Here is a 19,411-nt window from a genome sequence, read left to right as displayed (position 1 = left end):
TAGCTGAGGGGATACTGAAATGATTTAGCCAGGGCGCCCGGGCCAATGGTCCCTGAGATCAAGATGGCGGCCAAATCCAATATGGCCGCCGCCTAAAAGGGTTTCGGCTATAGCTTTTGAGCCAGATGAGATACAAATACAAACCTGATGTCTATTTTACCTTCTTTGACCATGGGAAACCCATAGGAATACTTACATTTATGATTGGGTATATCAGGACCCCCCAATAACCCTAAATTCAATATGGCTGCTGTCCGAAAAACGGTTTTGGCTACAAATTTTGAACCAAATGCGCTACAAATGAGGATGTGGTGTCTATTTTATGTTTATTGACCACAGGAAGTCCATTGGCATATTTATATTTATGCTTGTGTAAGTCTGGAACCTGTATTCTTTTCAAGACTGTGGTTGAAAATCCTTTTTTTTTACCACAACTTTGAAGGTTATTCTCAATGTTGATTCATTTCCTTATAAAAGTGAAATGGTTTTCAGTTTACCACAGGTGAATACATTTCAAAGTGTAATCATATAAGAAAGAATAAGACACAAGTATTATTGCAAGGCAATATTTATATTATATCAAATTGTTAAAATAATAATATAGTCAATTTTTCCAAAACTCTTAAAGGTTTGCTTAGCATAACAAAAAAACAGCAATAAAATAAAAAACAACAGTGAATTCTCATGGTCTCTCACATGAATTATCATTATCACTCACAATCACTGGATCTCTCATTGTCTTCACCATCATTGTTTGTACAAGCACCCTCACATGCACATATAGAAGTGCAACAAACTACGGCTTTACAGCACTTACAGTGCCCTCTACATGCTGTCTTGCAGCCACAGTGGAGGAGAATGGTGCAGGCTTTACTGGCGTCTCCGAGATTAGTCCAGTAAGGTTCCCAAGTCTTGCTCGTAGAGTCCCGAAACCATCCCCATGCATTGAACTCTGGGATATCTTGCTGGACAGCGGTTGCCTGATTCCAGTAGAAGCTGGCCTGCAGCAGTGCTCTTTTGATGTGCTGAATCAATGCAGCTTGGGTGGGTGGCAGGTTCTCGAAAGACTTGGTACCATTCGAGAAAAGGTGATGTCTAGCTTCATCTACACGGCTGGAACCACAGCTCTTGCTGTACATGATGATGACCATACGCTCCAGTCTTTGGACATGGACGTCATTGTTGATCTGTTCAGGCTCCAAGGTGAGGGTAACCAGAGATTCTGTGAGATCTGGTGTTGCCTCCCAAGCTGCCCATGCACTCTTTTTCCCATGGCACAGAAAGGGTGAGGTTGTGTCACAGCCTGTTAAAGCGTGGAAGAGTGGTAAGGCTAGTGACTTCTGGGGACCAAGATCCTTGCCGTCCTTCGGATGAGAAGTAAAACCGAGGTCCTGACTCTCTGTGGTCATTAAAAATCCCATGGCATTTCTCATAAAGAGTAGGGGTGTAACCCTGGTGTCCTGGCCACATTCCACACATTGGCCCTTACCAATCATGGCCTCCTAATAATCCCCTTACATTGAATTGGCTCTATCACTCTCTCTCCTCTCTCCACCTATAGCTGGTGTGTGGTGAGCGCACTGGCGCCGTTGTTCTGTGGCTGCCGTCGCATCATCCAAGTGGATGCTGCACACTGGTGGTGGTTGAGGAGAGACCCCTGATATGATTGTAAAGTGCTTTGGGTGTACAGTAGTACATATGAAAGCGCTTTATAAATGCCTCATTCTATTCTATTCTATTCTTGCTGATTTCATGAGCAGGAATGTCCCTATAGTTTTTTCCACCTGCAAAGCCGATCCAGAGCTCTGTGAGGCCGAGTGTGTTGAAGAAGCGGATGGCAAGGATGACAACATCGCTGTCGACAGTCTGCACAAATGCCTTTTTATGGCCATTGGCCCCAGCATGTGCAAGATGCAGGATTATTCTAGTGCTTCTGGATGATTACAAGGCTGAAGGGCAGACATGTCATACCCTGGTCTGTTGGAGAGTACAGCATCTTTCTTGGTGGAAAGGAGGAGTTTACCTGACATGCCATGCTTGGTTATCTCTTCACTGATATATCCAAATAGTTAAATATATAACAATATATCCAGTATATACTGTATATAATAGATATATCCAGTTACATTTTGGAATTGGAGTTCTCCTATCTCCTTTAGTTCTTGATCCGGTTCCTCTGCGTTGGTGAGTTTGTGTTTTGAGGTTCTCCTCTGGATATGTGTCAAACACAATATCCAGTCACGTGACAGATTCATAGCTCATGTGTGACCTCACAAACCCAGCAATATTGGTGTTAACGTAGTCATGGAATGTTTTTTTAAGTAGTTGGCCGGACCATTTGGACCATGAGCTATGAATCTGTCACATGAGCTCATCATGTACAGCAAGACCTGTGTTTCAAGCCGTGTAGATGAAGCTAGACATCAGTCTCTCGAGAACCTGCCACCCACCCAAGCTGCATTGATTCAGCACATCAAAAGAGCACTGCTGCAGGCCAGCTTCTACTGGAATCAGGCAACCGCTGTCCAGCAAGATATCCCAGAGTTTAATGCATGGGGATGGTTTCGGGACTCTACGAGAAAGACTTGGGAACCTTACTGGACTAATCTCGGAGACGCCAGTAAAGCCTGCACCATTCTCCTTCACTGTGGCTGCAAGACAGCATGTAGAGGGCACTGTAAGTGCTGTAAAGCCGGAGTTCGTTGCACTTCTATATGTGCATGTGAGGGTTCTTGTACAAACAATGATGGTGAAGACAATGAGAGATCCAGTGATTGTGAGTGATAATGATAATTCATGTGAGAGACCATGAGAATTCACTGTTGTTTTTTATTTTATTGCTGTTTTTTTGTTATGCTAAGCAAACCTTTAAGAGTTTTGGAAAAATTGACTATATTATTATTTTAATAATTTAACATAATATAAATATTGCCTTGCAATAATAATTGTGTTTTATTCTTTCTTATATGATTACACTTTGAAATGTATTCACCTGTGGTACACTGAAAACCATTTCACTTTTATAAGGAAATGAATCAACATTGAGAATAACCTTCAAAGTTGTGGTAAAAAAAAAAAGATTTTCAACCACAGCCTTGAAAAGAATACAGGTTCCAGACTTACACAAGCATAAATATAAATATGCCAATGGACTTCCTGTGGTCAATAAACATAAAATAGACACCACATCCTCATTTGTAGCGCATTTGGTTCAAAATTTGTAGCCAAAACCATTTTTCGGACATCGGCCATATTGAATTTAGGGAATTTGGGGGTCCTGATATACCCAATCATAAATGTAAGTATTCCTATGGGTTTCCCATGGTCAAAAAAGGTAAAACAGACATCAAGTTTGTATTTGTATCTCATCTGGCTCAAAAGCTATAGCCAAAACCCTTTCAGGCGGCGGCCATATTGGATTTGGCCGCCATCTTGGTCTCAGGGACCATTGGCTCGGGCGCCCTGGCTAAATCATTTCAGTATCCCCTCAGCTACATCTGTGCCAAATTTGGTGCTTGTAGATGCATTTGCGCGACAATGGTGTGTAAGGCCCCATACTACAGCCCAAACTGCTTTTTTGGACAGCGGCCATATTGGAATTGGAGGATCGAGGGGTCCAGATATACTGGGTCATAAATATAAACATTCCTATGTGTTTCTCATGATCAATTAAGCTGAAAAACATATCAAGTTTGTATTTGTATCTCATGTGGTTCAAAAGTTAAAGCCGGAACCCTTTTCGGGCGGCGGCCATATTGGATTTGGCCGCCATCTTGGCCCCGAGGGTCGCTGGCTCCGGCGCCCTAGCTAAATCATTTCGGTATGACCTGAGCTACATCTGTGCCAAATTTGGCGCTTTTAGATGAATTTGCGCGAAAATGTGCTTAAGGCCCCCAACTATGATGAAATCAGAGCTATGTCTCACTCCTCCATAGGCTGCTATGTGACCGAAACTTGCTGGCCCAGATAAGTTATTAAAGAGATCGTTAATATAGTCCAAGTGACTCCAGTGGCTCAATCTTAAGTATATCAAGCGACGAGAATACTTTTTGTGCGCAAAAACAAACAAAAAAACGACTTTATTCCACTTTTCATTTCCTTCTCTCTGGGCCTCGTAGTGTTTTTGCGCTGCGCGTCTGTGTTGCACGTCATCACGCATCACACACATGACCGGCGTCGGCCAATAGTGAGCCTACGTGGTGACGTGTAACACAGACGCGCTGCGCAAAAAGACTACGCAAACCAACTAGAGGTCCAGAGAGAAGGAAATGAAACGTGGAATAAAGTCGTTATTTTTGTTTGTTTTTGCGCACAAAAAGTATTCTCGTCGCTTGATATACTTAAGATTAAGCCACTGTAGTCACTTGGACTATATTAACAATCTCTTTAATGACTTTTCTGGGCCAGCAAGTTTCGGTCACATAGCAGCCTATGGAGGAGTGAGACATAGCTCAGATTTCATCAAAAATATCTTAATTTGTGTTCCGAAGATGAACGAAGGTCTTGTGCGGTTGGAACAACATGAGGGTGAGTAATTACTGACAGAATTTTCATTTTTGGGTGAACTAACCCTTTAATACCATGGGTTAACAAATAATGTAAAGGTTAAATAATAATTCACTTAGACTTTATAAGAAGCATAAGAAGCAATTGCAACTTTTTCACACAATTCTGACGTTATATTTCGCAATTCTGACTTTATATTTCGCAATTCTGACTTTATATTTCGCAATTCTGACTTTATAACACGCAATTGCTACTTTATATCACACAATTCTGACTTTATATCTTGCAGTTCTGACTTTATAAGCAATTGCGACTTTATTTCACACAATTCTGACATTATAATTTGCAATTCTGACTTTATAACACGTTTTATGATTTTATATCACACAATTCTGACTCTATATCTGGCAGTTCTGACTTTATAAGCAATTGTGACTTTATATCACACAATTCTGACTTTATAATTTGCAATTCTGACTTTATAACACGTTTTATGATTTTATATCACACAATTCTGACTCTATATCTGGCAGTTCTGACTTTATAAGCAATTGCGACTTTATATCACACAATTCTGACTTTATATTTCGCAATTGTGACTTTATAACACGTTTTATGACTTTATATCACACAATTCTGACGCTATATCTTGCAGTTCTGACTTTATAAGCAATTGCGACTTTATTTCAGGCAGTTCTGATTTTATATCTTGCAATTCTGACTTTATAAGAAGCAATTGCGACTTTATATCACGCAATTCTGACTCTATCTCACAATTCTTTATAACACGCAATTGCAACTTTATTTCAGGCAATTCTGACTTTATATCTCACAATTCTGACTTTTTAACACGCAATTGCGACTTTATTTCAGGCAATTCTGACTTTATATCTCACAATTCTGACTTTTTAACACGCAATTGCGACTTTATTTCAGGCAATTCTGACTTTATATCTCGCAATTCTGAGAAAAAAAGTCAGAATTGCGAGATGTAAACTCGAGATAAAAAGTCGCAATTATCTTTTAAAATGTTTTATTCTGTGGCGGAAACAAAACTTCCATAGCCTACCTCCTGGCCTCTTCCTCCCATCCATCCTCCCTGACGCGTACCGTTACGGCCGGCCCAGCTATCAGTAGGCGCCGGCGGAGCCGCGGTAGCCTCCCTGAGAAAACGTTTTGAAAAGACGGGCTATGGACCCAACCATTTCTATAGGAGGGGAGGGGAGAACTCCCTCACATGGTACAACCCATGCTGAGTTGCGCGCTGTGGTGGCAGAATGCGGAACGTGTGTATCCTAATGTAACTAATATGTGACATTGAAATGTAAAAAAAAAAAAAAAAAAAAAAAAATCCTCGACCGGCCCAAAAGTGAAGCGGCCCACCGGGAATACTCCCGATTCTCCCGATTACCCACTCCGGGCCTGCATTCATCTAATATTTCGCTAGCTGCATGCCCCATAAGCATGCTGTCAAAAAAACGCGTCTCTCTAGGTAGCCTAGGCTCTGAGATCTGCACACAAAAACAGTTGGTATCAACATCACTCAAAACCAAAATAAATAGTGTTCCAACCAATCACCGACAGGGGCGGGTGTTGTGAGGTTTTGCGCTCGTGCACGGCTGCCTATGACGGCTGCACGCGAAAACCTCACAACACCCGCCCCTGTCGGTGATTGGTTGGAACACTATTTATTTGGGTTTTGAGTGTTTGGCTAAAACGGGTGAAAACAACTGTTTTTGTGTGCAGATCTCAGAGCCTAGGCTACCTAGAGAGACGCGGTTTTTTGACAGCATGCTTATGGGGCTTGCAGCTAGCGAAATTTTAGATGAATGTGATCATTTATGTTTGGGCCTGAAATCGCTGATACCACCTTTAATAAATGTAAAAAAACAATGATTAGCTCTTTAAATGCAAAACTTGTGCGGGGAAAGAAGTTGCTAGCACGGCAAATTCAAACTAGATGGACATTTAAGGGATACAGTCATACCACTTATAACACAGTATTTCACCACATAACTAATTATGGGATATAAGATATTGATTTGAAATTAAATGGTTTTAAAATCGTACCTGTTTGTTATTTTATAATCCATTACAGTGTACAAAACAATTGTCACAAAATGGCAGCAGCTGCGTTTGTATGAAACAAGAGAGTGAGTCCGCGATACCCGGATGACATAATTAAATAACTGTACACAACATATAGATTTGAGTTTTAAAATGTTATTAGCGCTGATCTGACAAAACTGACGAATGTTGGCGTCTGTCGGTGCGGTGTGAAAAAAAGAGGAGGAAGCGAAAGAGGAGAATATGGATGTGGTCATGGCTAGGGAAAAGAGGCCAATTTTGCAAATGGATCTGGAACTCGGGTCAATTTAAACATTGAGCTAATTTTTTTGTAAATTTGCTGTCAGTACAGAGAACAACGACAAAAAACGGTGTTGCCTACACCGTGTTAACCTCTTTTTAAAATTTGCACCCTGTTGACTTCAATGGGGCAAGTACTAAACCTTCTTTTAGCCTCTTAACATCCTTGATGTGTCATTACAAGTGTTGTTTTCGGTCGAAGTCCACAGTTGTCGATTGTCGAGTTCACGCGCGTGATCATTGGTAACTAAGCACTGTTGCGTGAACTCGACAATCGACTACTGTGGACTTCGACCGAAAACAGGATGTAAACACAGGTATGTGCACTGGCTGAATTAACATCACTTTTATTAATATCTTTCACATCTACTGCAGTCAGATTCACTCGTGTTCACTCAGAAGGAATCACTCACATTGGCTGTGCACTTGTAATGACACATCAAGGATGTTAAGAGGCTAAAAGCAGGTTTAAAACTTGCCCCATTGAAGTCAACAGGGTGCAAATTTTAAAAAGAGGATAACACGGTGTAGGCAACACCGATTTTTGTCGTTGTTCTCTGTACTGACAGCACTCCAAATGTACAAAAAAATTAGCTCAATGTTAAAATTGACCGGAGTTCTCCTTTAAGTTTTAGCACCATGTCGCATTGATCAATATGTTTTGTGTTGCATTTTTATTGGCTAGTCAGTGGACGTAGGTCGTAGCAACAAACTGTCACGGTGTGGGTTTTGTGTCTTGTTCTTGTCTGTCATGTGTTCCCCTGTCTTTGCATGTTTAGCTTTTTCCTGTTATGTTGATTAGTCTTCCCAGGTGTTTCTTATTTACCACACCCCCTTGTTATCTTGTTTAGCTTGGTTGTCTGTGTATTTAAGCCCTGTGTGTTAGTTCAGTCATTGTGAGTTATTGATGTTGTGAGGTTGCATGTTCTTTGTTCTGTTCTGAAGTCTGAGTTTATGTCAAAGTTCTAGTTAATTTAATAAAAACACCGTTGCACTTGGATCCTGCTTCTTGCTTCCTGCTCTGCATCGTAACACAAACACACTGTGAGATGATCATGTTAAATCTCTGACACTGTAAGAAAATCATCGCAGGCTATCTTTGGTCTCAAGACTGTGACAACGGCCATCTTTGAACCTCTCTCACTGTACGACGTAGGACCAGCCACGACCACAGAAGTCGCCACAATTGGCTAGCTTTCGTCTTGGATAACCCAAAGTCGGAAAAATGTGTAGTGGGCATTAAAGCTACCAGCTATAAGCTATGCTACAAGCTACTATTAAAACGCAACCAACTACAAACTGTTTCAATGTCGGATTCTCATTGCTTCATATCAGAGAGAGTGGAGAAAAAACAAAAGAACTACTGTCACTTTACTGAAAAAAAAATGCAGTCAAGATAGCTTGAAGCACTTCTTTAGTAAGTCATTCCCCAACACTGCGTAGAGAATGGTGGTTGGGCCTCAAACATGCACACAGCCATGGGAGAGAACGCCACAAGTCTGGAGTTTACCCAGCAAGTTGTAAAATGTGGATTTTCGAGACAACATTATTAGTGTCACAGAAGAGTTTGTAAACCGTACGGCTGACACTGTGAACTCTAGATACAAGGGTGATCTTCCATGTAGACAGATTACCACTTCATCACCAACAAGAGCTTCAAACGGCAGAATGAATTCCAGTCGGAAAACGAACCACATCAAACAGTAACTGAAGTAGTCTCTTCAACTTATTATAACTCCAAATGTTTACTGGAAGGAAATCGCCTCCTTTTCCACCAATACTACAGTATATTGGTAGTAAACATGTTTACAAGTCCAAGACAGAAACAAAATCATAACATTCTCTGAAGCTATTTTTAGACATGAGAGTTGTAAACGCTTTTTTAAAAGACACATGAATCAGAGAACAATTTTGAGAAGAAAGAAGAGCTTCCTCATTTTTTGAGTGGTTGGGGAATTAGGAAAAGCCTCACAAACCTGCTAGACGAAAACCGGTGACCACAGTTTGGAGGTTGACCAGAAAAACATGTAAAAAATATAATGAACCACTAGCTTTGGGAGCCTATAGAAGGATACAATTCTGGGGAAGTCTTGCTTCCCTTTTTCTCTTTAGTAAATTTTTGAAGGGCAGATCAACTCTGAGGTATTACAGTCCTTTCAAGTGCATACAATACAAATGCCAAATATCAAATCTACAAATTCTCATTTATTAATTTGAATGTTAATCTCATAATTTACTTATACATTATTACAATAAAAAGTTGTATCTGTTACCAGTTAATGCAGTGTGAACTAACATGACTAGATTTTTTTTTTAATTATACTTACATTAACGAAGGTTAATAAAAGCTGTAAAATTAATTCTCCATTGTTATTTAAAGGGATACTTCACCGATTAGCATTAAGCTTTGTATCAGTAGAAACCCCGTAGTATTTTCGAATGACCGTGCTTCTCTCCCTCATGTCCCCCTGAGACGAGAGATTTCTGTATTGTGTGTCTGGAAAAAAAACTCAGATGACACAAAAATCGCCATTTAGCGTCATCGGAGGCTTTTCTGTCCAGAGGCTCGAGACTACAGCCAGTAGGAGGAGCTCGTCCCGCATGTGTTCAACCCGCCCATAGGGGGATCTCACCATAAAACGGCGTCTTTTCAGTTTCGAGTCGACTAGTAGCCTAGTTGTATCATTTTGCGGTGACTTGGGAGTGTCCTCGTAGCGCAGCGAAGCAAGTGCATTCTGGGAGTTGTTGTCTTTCATCCACATGAGCCAAAAATACATTTTCTGGCTTTTCTCAGTGTAGAAAAAAAAAAATCACATTTCTACTACATAAATGACCCAATTTAAATACACATTCATCTTTCCAGTGGTGAAATATCCCTTTAATGTTAGCTAATGCATTAACTAATGTTAACAAATTAGACCTTATTGTAAAGTGCACATTTTAATTTTTATTTAGAATAAAAATAATGTGTTTTATGAGGTTGCTCATCCTTTCATCAGAAATACAGAAAAGCGCAAGCAGCCACAGGCGGCATCTGACGGAGCGCTTATTTGCACTCCCAAAGATCATAACAGAATAACAGAAGTTATTGCACACTTAATAACAACAGACTAGATTTTAGTTTGGCCTATATTAATGGGTTTGTCTGTTTGTTCTTTTAATTCAAAGCTGTAAATAGATTGATCACTGATCACCAGGCCTATTAAATGTTCAAAATAAAAACTGTAACGAAACCCTGTGTATTTTAATCCAATTCAAGACGTGTGAGGCAGAATGAATACAAGGAGACTTTTAATGGACCTGAGGAAACTCCACACGACACATTCAACATCGATGTTGACCACAGTGAACAGAAAGAACTGAGGGCTTAAATACACACAAAAAAAAATACACTCATTCATAAGGAAACCAAGGAAAATTAAAGTAAACACAACATGACCTTGACAGAAACTTCTGGAAGCTTGTTTCCGCAACATAATAAAACAATTTAAAAGATAATTGCGACTTTATATCTCGCAATTCTAAATTTGTAACATGCAATTGCAAGTTTATATCACATAATTCTGAGAAAAAAGTCAGAATTGTGAGATAAAAAAATGCAATTACTTTTTTTTTTGTGGCGGAAACTAGTCTCCATAGAATCATGATGTTAATAAATAGATTTTTAACATTTTAACGATTTTTGTTTGTCCTCATAATAAAAAAAAAAGAAAAAAACAAAAAACAGTTCCATTTAATAAAGATTTTGTTGCTGATCACATTGAAAAGAAAATATGTGATATCTGCTATACCTATTTCTTTTTTTTTTTTAAGAAAGAAAATATTCGTACAAAAGTCGCCACCACAATGCTATAGGGCATTGATAAGGTGCTCTGAGTTTTTTAATGTATTGTTTTGCAGTTTCCTGGGCATTTTGGGAGCTTGCTTATACCTCCCAATAGTATGTAAAGCGAAATTGCAAGTCCAGTTGCTCAGAAAGTAATAGCACACCTCAAAAAGCCACATGATATAGTGTTATTCATGTCTATGGATTGAAGGAGTAACATGGCGAGGGTTTGGCGTTTGTTCAAAACTTTAACACTTAAAATGACCAACAATAATAGAGATGCTCGGCTTAACAAGCACTACTAATAGTGGACAAACCTCAGAGAAAAGTCATCAAGTGAATCATCCAAGACCAAAATCGAGTTGTTTTAGTTGGCTTAGTGAGATGTCAGATTCAAGAATGAAATGCTAACAATCATAATAGTTAAGAGAGAAGCTGCTAATTTGCTAATGTGCACTCATTAGGATAACAAACAAGTCAGCGTAAGCTAAGCCATAGTGTTTTGTCTCCTCAGATCCAATCAGAATGCGGCAACATGCCAACAATAATGTGATGACACCTCTCTAGAGCAGAAACAGACCCTCGCTCGCTTCAAAGAGGCCAGGAGTGCTTTCAAACATCAACTGGTAATAAAATACAACAAAGATTCATCACTTTTCCATGACATCAAAGGAATCTCCAGCACAAAGGATACCTGACTTCAATATTTGGGAGTTGTTCTTCATTTTGCTCTTCAGAAATCCAGTTTGCTAAGCAGCTTTAGCTGTAGCCTTAGTAGTAGATATTGTTCTGAAATTAATCAAGGATGCAAAACGAATTACAGAGATCTTCTTGGAGCTGCACAAACATGTTAGTGAGAATGAAGATTTCCCGAAAGACTCTGAGTCAGTCTGATTGATGCATGATTTTAGGATGATGCACAGAGTTTGACGCATATCACACGATAGCAAAATGGAGGTGAACGACAGGATGGGAGATCAGAGACCCAAGAATTAGGTGAGAAAATCTTTCCCTGTCCTCTGCAGTGTGTTTGAGGAACAGATCCATGTGCTGTGAGAACTCCCCCTTGAGGTCGCTCGGGGTAAATACAGTGTGCGAAGGCACCTTTTTGAATTTGTGATTAAGAAGTGTGTTCTAGGTTCTCTATGTATCAAAGTTGCCTTGTTATGTGCAGTAAAAATTGGAGACAATAAGACATTTGCTGCATTTCTGGATTCCTTTTAAAGTTGTGTACAACTGTCAAGTTATATCTTACAGCTTTGCTTCTCAATGAAGTGGCTCAACGTAGAGGGTCAACGGTCTCGTATGCACAACAAAACATTAATTGTTCACATACATAGAGAAGTCATTTGTCATTGTAATGTATTGTCTTGCAAGGTTCACACTTGTCTCCCCAAGATTACTCAAATCCCTGCAAACACCAACTTTTGAATTTACCTTGGAAAAAAAACAGTGCTGTTATGTTCCTCTGGCTCTGCCTCTTTGGTTCCCACTCGCTGTCGAGAGAAAATGAAAGAATGACAAAAGCATTTTTCAAATTACAACCCTGGCTATTTACTATTTCAGGGCACACAAGTCAAACTCTTGTCAACAAGTCTACATTTTTTCTGTACTTTCTCCCTGCATTAAAAAGCATGCTACAGTCTTTTGAAAGTACAGAGGAAAGGAATGACCATAATTACAGTTGGGACAGCAGGGGAGTGCCAGCCTTGGACCTTTAATCTGCACATCTTCATTTGTCTCTTCCTTGACAGTGTGGTATATTTGTTCTCATTTAACACGACATGACAACGGTAATTTTCATAATGACCAAAAATACCAGTGGCGTGCCGTCTGTTCTCTCACTGTGCGCTCTCAATATCCACACACAGTAGCCCGAGATGTATTAATCATCGTAATGCCTTTATAACCGAGAGGATATGTCCGGCTGTCCGCTGATCTGACTGATGCGTGGCTCAAAAGCGTGAGGTCACAGATACTTCATGATAAAGGCATTTAAGGTAAAGAATATTGCTTATTGCACTTAATTCCTGGCTGAATATGACAGATAGTGCCGTAGCGGTCTTGTCTGGATCGGTAGACTGATTTATCTGTAATGTTTCTAATTGAGTGAAGCAAAGTAGTATATGGTTTTTCTGTCTCCGTCGTCTCAGTCGCTATTTCTCACTCTCAGGCGAGCTGGAACTCCTGTTATTGTACTTGGATAGGCATGCAGCTCTAAAAAATGTGCGCGACGGGATAGAAATAGACCAGCGTGCAGTAATATTAATAATAATAGTAAAGTCATCAAAACTATGAAGTAATAGAACTGGAAAGATTGGCTCTGCGCACTCTGGGCTTCACTCAACAAACTTCCCTAGGTGCATCCGGATGATTTTTAATCAGTATTGATGGAGTTCCCATGCATGTGGGACACATTTTGTAATTCAATGACATGTACGGTTGCCTATATACTTAAACTAAAAATACATACTACATCACAGAACGAGCATAAAATCTTAGTATGTATTTTTAGTTTAAGTATATAGGCAACCTTACATGTCATTGAATTACAAAATGTGTCCGAGTGCAGTTCATAACTCTTTGCTTTACATTTTATTTCAATGGTCAACTTTAGATAATCTATTAGTACACTGTTAACCCTTGCTGTAAAAAAAGGCCAAATTCTGACAATATCATACCATTTTCCATTAAAACAGTAATATACCGTAGAAAATAAAAATAGCCTACAGGAATATACTGTGAATTAACAGCGCTCAAAATCGACACTCAGAGGCTGTTTTCACAATCACACCCTATATCCTCAATCACTATTCCCTACATTAGTTCACTAATATAGTCCACTTGAATGAAAAGAAGTGAGTGAATTGAGACACTGATGAACACCTGATAAGCAGAATCACTGAAGGACAGAGAAGCAAGAAAAGAAAAAAGAGAAACACAGAAACTACAACTGACTTCCAGCAACACTGAGTGTGAAACCAGTTTACAAACCAGTTTAACATTATTTCTTTCATACATGTACAAAAGTTCTTGTTGAGAATTTACAGAGATTGAGTTAATAACAAAGTTTGTTGTCACCATGATGGAGATTTGTATTTGCTTTAGTTGGTCTCTTGTCCCTTGACTGCTTACCGTTCATCTCTCTCTGGCTGCTGTATCAGTGAGTTTATAAAGCACATTTGTTATGGCAAGAAAAAGTCAAGAGGAAGATGATTAGTTATTTTTGGCTTTTTGTGATTGTTTAACAACCATCCTGGACATGTCTGATATTCAGATCTTTCCTGTATATATTCTTTGAATTTATGGGTATTTCATATTTAGTATATTTAATTGTGAATCTACAACATGAAATAAACATTTCTGTAATCAGGTCTTCTAAACAATATCGTAATCGTATAGTGCATTAAAACATGTTTAACTCCTGCTTGACTCAGACACACACAGACATCAACAATCAGTATATGAATCTCAACAATGGTGACAATCAAAAGTTTCATGTCGCAATGCATGCTGGGTTCCAAAATAGTATAAAACTCCCAGCATTCACTGCTGCATGAATAATAAAAAATATTGCCACCATTGTTGAGATTCATGTGCTAAATTGTGATATCTCTGTGTTTCTAAAAGACAGCATAGCTTTGATATTTTTTGGTTTATGCATGATGTGTTAAATAAGTAATTGTAATTTATTGCTGTGGTTTCACAGTGGTAATGTAACACTTTTGATTGAAGATAAAACTCTGAATGAGTAGGAATTAATTCCTTAGTGAATGAACAGGCAATATGATGATTTTTTCACCATAATCAACATAACAGCATTCATTCATAAACTGTGTGTGTGCACAAGTGTGACTTGCACAAAAACACAGCTCAAGCAGCAAAAGAAACACTAATGTTTTAGCATCAGCATCCCAACTAAAGCAAGCACTGATCTCTATAATGGTAACTTCAAACCAAACATTTTCCATTAAACATCTCAACAACTTCTGTAGATGTATGACAGAAATAAAGTCATACTGGTTAATACTAAGTGTAATAATGTGTAATGGCTGGAAGTCAGTTGTAGTTCTTGTGTTTCTCTATTTTCTGTTCTAACAGCAGGTGTTCATCACTAATGCTCAACAATCACTTAATTATCTCACTGCAACACTGCGTCAGTGTTACTTTTTACTCTTTGTAGTGTGGATTTCCCTGTGGGGTTGAAAGGGTTAACAGTGTAAGATAAAAAGACACACCCACAAAATGTATTTTAACAGTAATATACTGTAAGTTATAAAACAGGTTTATACTGGCAACACTGTTGCCAGCAGTTTACTGTAAAATCTTGTTTTTTGGGTCACCGTTGTGCAGAAGAGTAGAGCCTGTGCTTCAGTCCAGGAGAAGATCTAGTAACATTGATGATATGCTGCATGTTGCCTTATTTAACAGACAGTGACTGTGTAGTTGCTGATCCAGTGGAAATCTCTTTATTTACCAAAAAAATTTTGTGGTTTCAAATGAAATAAGTTCACAGTAATACTTTGCTCACTTTATTAATGCATTATAAATTTTAGTTAATACATTTAAATGACAGTTGGTTAATTTAAGACAGTCGGCTTCTGCAAGTGAAATTAGTTAACTCGAGTTTTAGTGCATTTTTACAGTAACATACTGTAGATTACAGTAAATTACTGGCAACAGTGTTGCCAGTATTTTACTGTAAAAAAACCCGGTAAGGTCTAACAGTGTACATTTGCAACTACATGTCAACTAACTCTCATTAGAGAGGTAGACTGTTATTGGTAGACTGTGCACTGTTAGTTAAGGGTTAGGTGTTTGGGTTCGGGTTAGTAGAATAAGGGGTTTTGGTTAGTAAATAAGTTGACATGTACAAAGTTACTTATAGTCAGTAGAATGTCTGTTGGGGAGCATCAAAGTGTTTGCAGATATTAAGCAGACAGTCCACTAATAGACAGCAACATAGTGTCGGCTCAGATCCGGCCCACATCTGGGCTGTGTGGAATCCATGTGTACCAGATGTGGGCCGGATCTAGGCCGACACAATGTTGCTGTCTGGGTGATAGTTGACATGTAGTTGCAAAGATACATAGAATGTCTAAAGTATGTAAATAAAGTGATACCATACTTATGATTTTAACTGTGGTGTGTTATTCATTATTACATTTAAATGTCATATATTTTAAATGTTCTAAATCGTAATTGCATCATTACTAATAATTTCATAACTACGAATACAGTTAAGTACACAATTTACAGGTTTCAAGAGAAATAAATAAATAAATAAATAGTTTACCATAAATGCTTGTTCGCACATTCAACAGTACACAAATGCAAAGACAAGAGACGTAATTAGGAAATTACATATAAAGATGTACTTAAGTCCTACCTAGGCGGTCCAATAAAGCATTCTAATGTCCGACTAATTACATTTAATATTAATTTAAACTATATGTATAAATAAATTTAAACTAACATTTTGATTTAATTCCAATTTACATGCAGGTAAAAGTGTCCAAAAACAAAACATTTAGGCTGTGGTCGCCGTACTCAAGTCTATTTTTTAAAGTTGGCTGCAGCTATTTAAAAAATAATAATAATAATAGTTTTGTAAGGGCGCATACATTAATCTCAGGCCAGATCAATAATTTTGATCAAAAAGATTTAAGATTATAAATTCAGTCTTGTCCAAACTTGGAAGTACATGTTGAACATGCAAAGAACACTATGTGCGGAGAACATCAGATGACCATAGAAGGAGGAAAACAACTGCATAAGCGCTGGTGTTCAGTGTACAAACATACTGTGTGTGTGTGTGTGTGTGTGTGTGTGTGTGTGTGTGTGTGTGTGTGTGTGTGTGTGTGTGTGTGTGCATTTTCCTGTATCTTTTTAATCTCAGTTACACTTTACAGTCGTCTCTGCTCAAATGCACCATCAAAGTTAGGCTATCCGTCGAGGGCAGAGGTCACGGATATTGTTGGCCATAGAACGCAATTGACTTCAAAGGACAGAGATCCTATTGCTGGCTGTTGTTCTTTTAAGGTTGCAATCAAGAGAGAGGTTTGCACAGTAAAATAAAGCAGCATCCAGCAACGTTTGTGTTCATGCATGTATGTGTATAAAGAGCGCTCTGGTTCTGTCTGGCCCAAGGAGGTCAGTGCTCAGAAGAGACAATCTTTGAATAATCAGACCCACTGACATCAAAGCAAAGCGAGCCTGGGTTTAGTCTGCTCAATCTCTGCAACACAGACACTAAGCAACAACACAAAAAAGCGTGTCACCGTATTCCGGCCTGTTGTTGTTGTTCTGCATGGCGAAACCCAAAACCATGTCAAACATAATGGAAAATATTTGAGGTCCTCTTTTATTAACCAAGAACTGCTTTGATGTTTGACGTCTTTATTTATTTTAAAAGAAGAAAGAGAAAGGGGCGACATGGCGTGTCAACGGTCTTCTTTTGGAGACCAGAGACGAAAGAGACAAATAATATAAAACAAAACCAGAACTCCCTGGCTCCGCATAATCAATTAAACATCATTATCAGATAAATTCGGGGTGTTTTAGCAAAGATCAAAGAGCAGTAGGAAATGATCAAAGTGACAGCGTTTGTTTGAGCCGAGAGCCCCTCACTGCTACTCCTCCCGTGTGATGCTGTCGGACTGCGAGCGCCAATCAGCAAACAAAAGAAAAACAGTCAAAGGAAAGGCTCCTCAAAGGAAACACGCTCCTTTTATTCCTCCATTGTGTGTGTGTGTGTGTGTGTGTGTGATGCTGAAAGTTACATACATCCCACTTAAGTGATGACTTTGTTAAATAATCATTCGGTTTGTGTCGCGTTAATCAATTCCATCCAAATAAGCGATAAAATAACTAGAAAGACAGAGCAGGAATCTGAGGATGCTAATGAACCTCAACAGGCGCATCTATACTCTTCGGGACCGGCCGAAGGAATTTCAAACATCTCCTTTATTGTATACCATGAAAAGTCCACATGGCTCCAATATGACTCAAAGCCTCAAAGCATAGAGTCAAAGTGTAACATTCCTAACTACAAGAAGAGAGCCGTAGCTGCTGTCCTTCACGTCTTCACCCACAGCTGACATTTCCCTGCTCAGATCTTATTCTTTCAGAGCTCAGGGGACTTGATTTAATTCAGATATTTATCATTAAAGTATATGAAAGGACACGATATACTCACGGCAAAGTTTTTGTCATTGTTTGCTTAGAAGTAGCCTTTAAAGAAGTTTGAAATACCTGTGCAGCGATATACTACTAGCGAACATCACAACACCGCCCACGAGAGCGACGTTTGGGTAATTATGTAAATATGTGCTGCACACTTTCCTCTCAATGACAAAGTAAACACAACAACAACAAAAAAAAAATGACAGCGGTGAGAAAACAGCAGTTAAGAAAGCGTCTGATCATAGCGATGTGGATATGTTTGCACCGACTCCAGTCACGTTAAATTGATTTATATTGCCCTTTATGCAATAGATTTCTCTAAAGCGAGCAGCTTTATATTAAACATGAAAATACGTCAGTTAGAATTACAACTTCAGTTTCTACTTCAGTTTCTGTTCATGTTCGCGTCTGACCTCGACAGACTGAACCAGAGAAGATTTCCACATCACAGAAGGCGGAGCCCCAGAGCCACGCCCACCTATGACATCATCGCAGTGGAATGAACTTGAGGAACTTCAAAATGAACTTCGTTTTGGCCTGAATTTTTACAAAAAGACATCACATCAATTCTGTCTTTGATTTCATTTGAAGTATATTGAGGCCTTAAAAGGAGAGTTCACCCAAAAAAAAAATCTGTCATCATTTACTGTCTTACAAAGATCTTTAGTGGACTTAAAAGCTAATTTAGAGGAAGATTAGTAATGCCTCAGTTTTCTAGAGAGCGATCTAGAAGGTATTTTATTCCTACTGTAGTTAGTTTTTTTTTTTTTTTTTTTTTTAATGAAGTTGTGTAATTCTTTGTATGTATTAACTGTTGTTGTTTTTACTGTTCAATTGTCTATGTGTGTTGTTTGTAATGTGCTATGGTGGCAAATGAGTTTCCACTTACTGGGATTAATAAAGTTTTCTAATCTAATCTAATAAAAAAATTATGTCATCGTTTACAATTTCTTTCTTCTGTTAAACACAAAAGAAGATATTTCGAAGAATATGGGTAACCAAACAGTTGATGGACACCTCTGACTTCCGTAGAATGAAAAATATATATACTACGAAAGTCAATGAGTCCTAAACTGTTTGGTTTCTGACATTTTTCAAAATATCTTCATTTGTGTTTGGCAGAAGAAAGAAACTTATACAGGTTTGGAACAACTTGAACAAATTTTCACTTTTCAACTGTCCCTTTAAGGGCACACTTTACATGAACAAAGTGTGAGGTCTGGATGAACATACCTGATATGCGCTCTTGTGCTGGTCTACTGGAAGTCAAGTGAGAAATAGTTACATGTTATGTTATTATTTAATTGTTATGAACATCTTGACTTTACATTTGAAACAAATGAACTAATCTGGACTGCGTTTCCCAAAATCATCGTGAGCCCAAGTTGACCATCGAGACATTGCTACCAATTTTCTCTATGATATACTTAGGTTTGCGATGCTTTTGGGAAAACCAAGTCCTGCTCTGCAATGCTCTCTGCAAAAGAGACCTCCACCATGAGAGTAGTCGAACTGAAGAGCTTGTGT

This window comes from Scardinius erythrophthalmus (genome assembly GCF_964197995.2).
Source record: "Scardinius erythrophthalmus genome assembly, chromosome: 1".
Taxonomy (NCBI): Eukaryota; Metazoa; Chordata; class Actinopteri; order Cypriniformes; family Leuciscidae; genus Scardinius; species Scardinius erythrophthalmus.
This window is presented reverse-complemented; position numbering follows the sequence as displayed.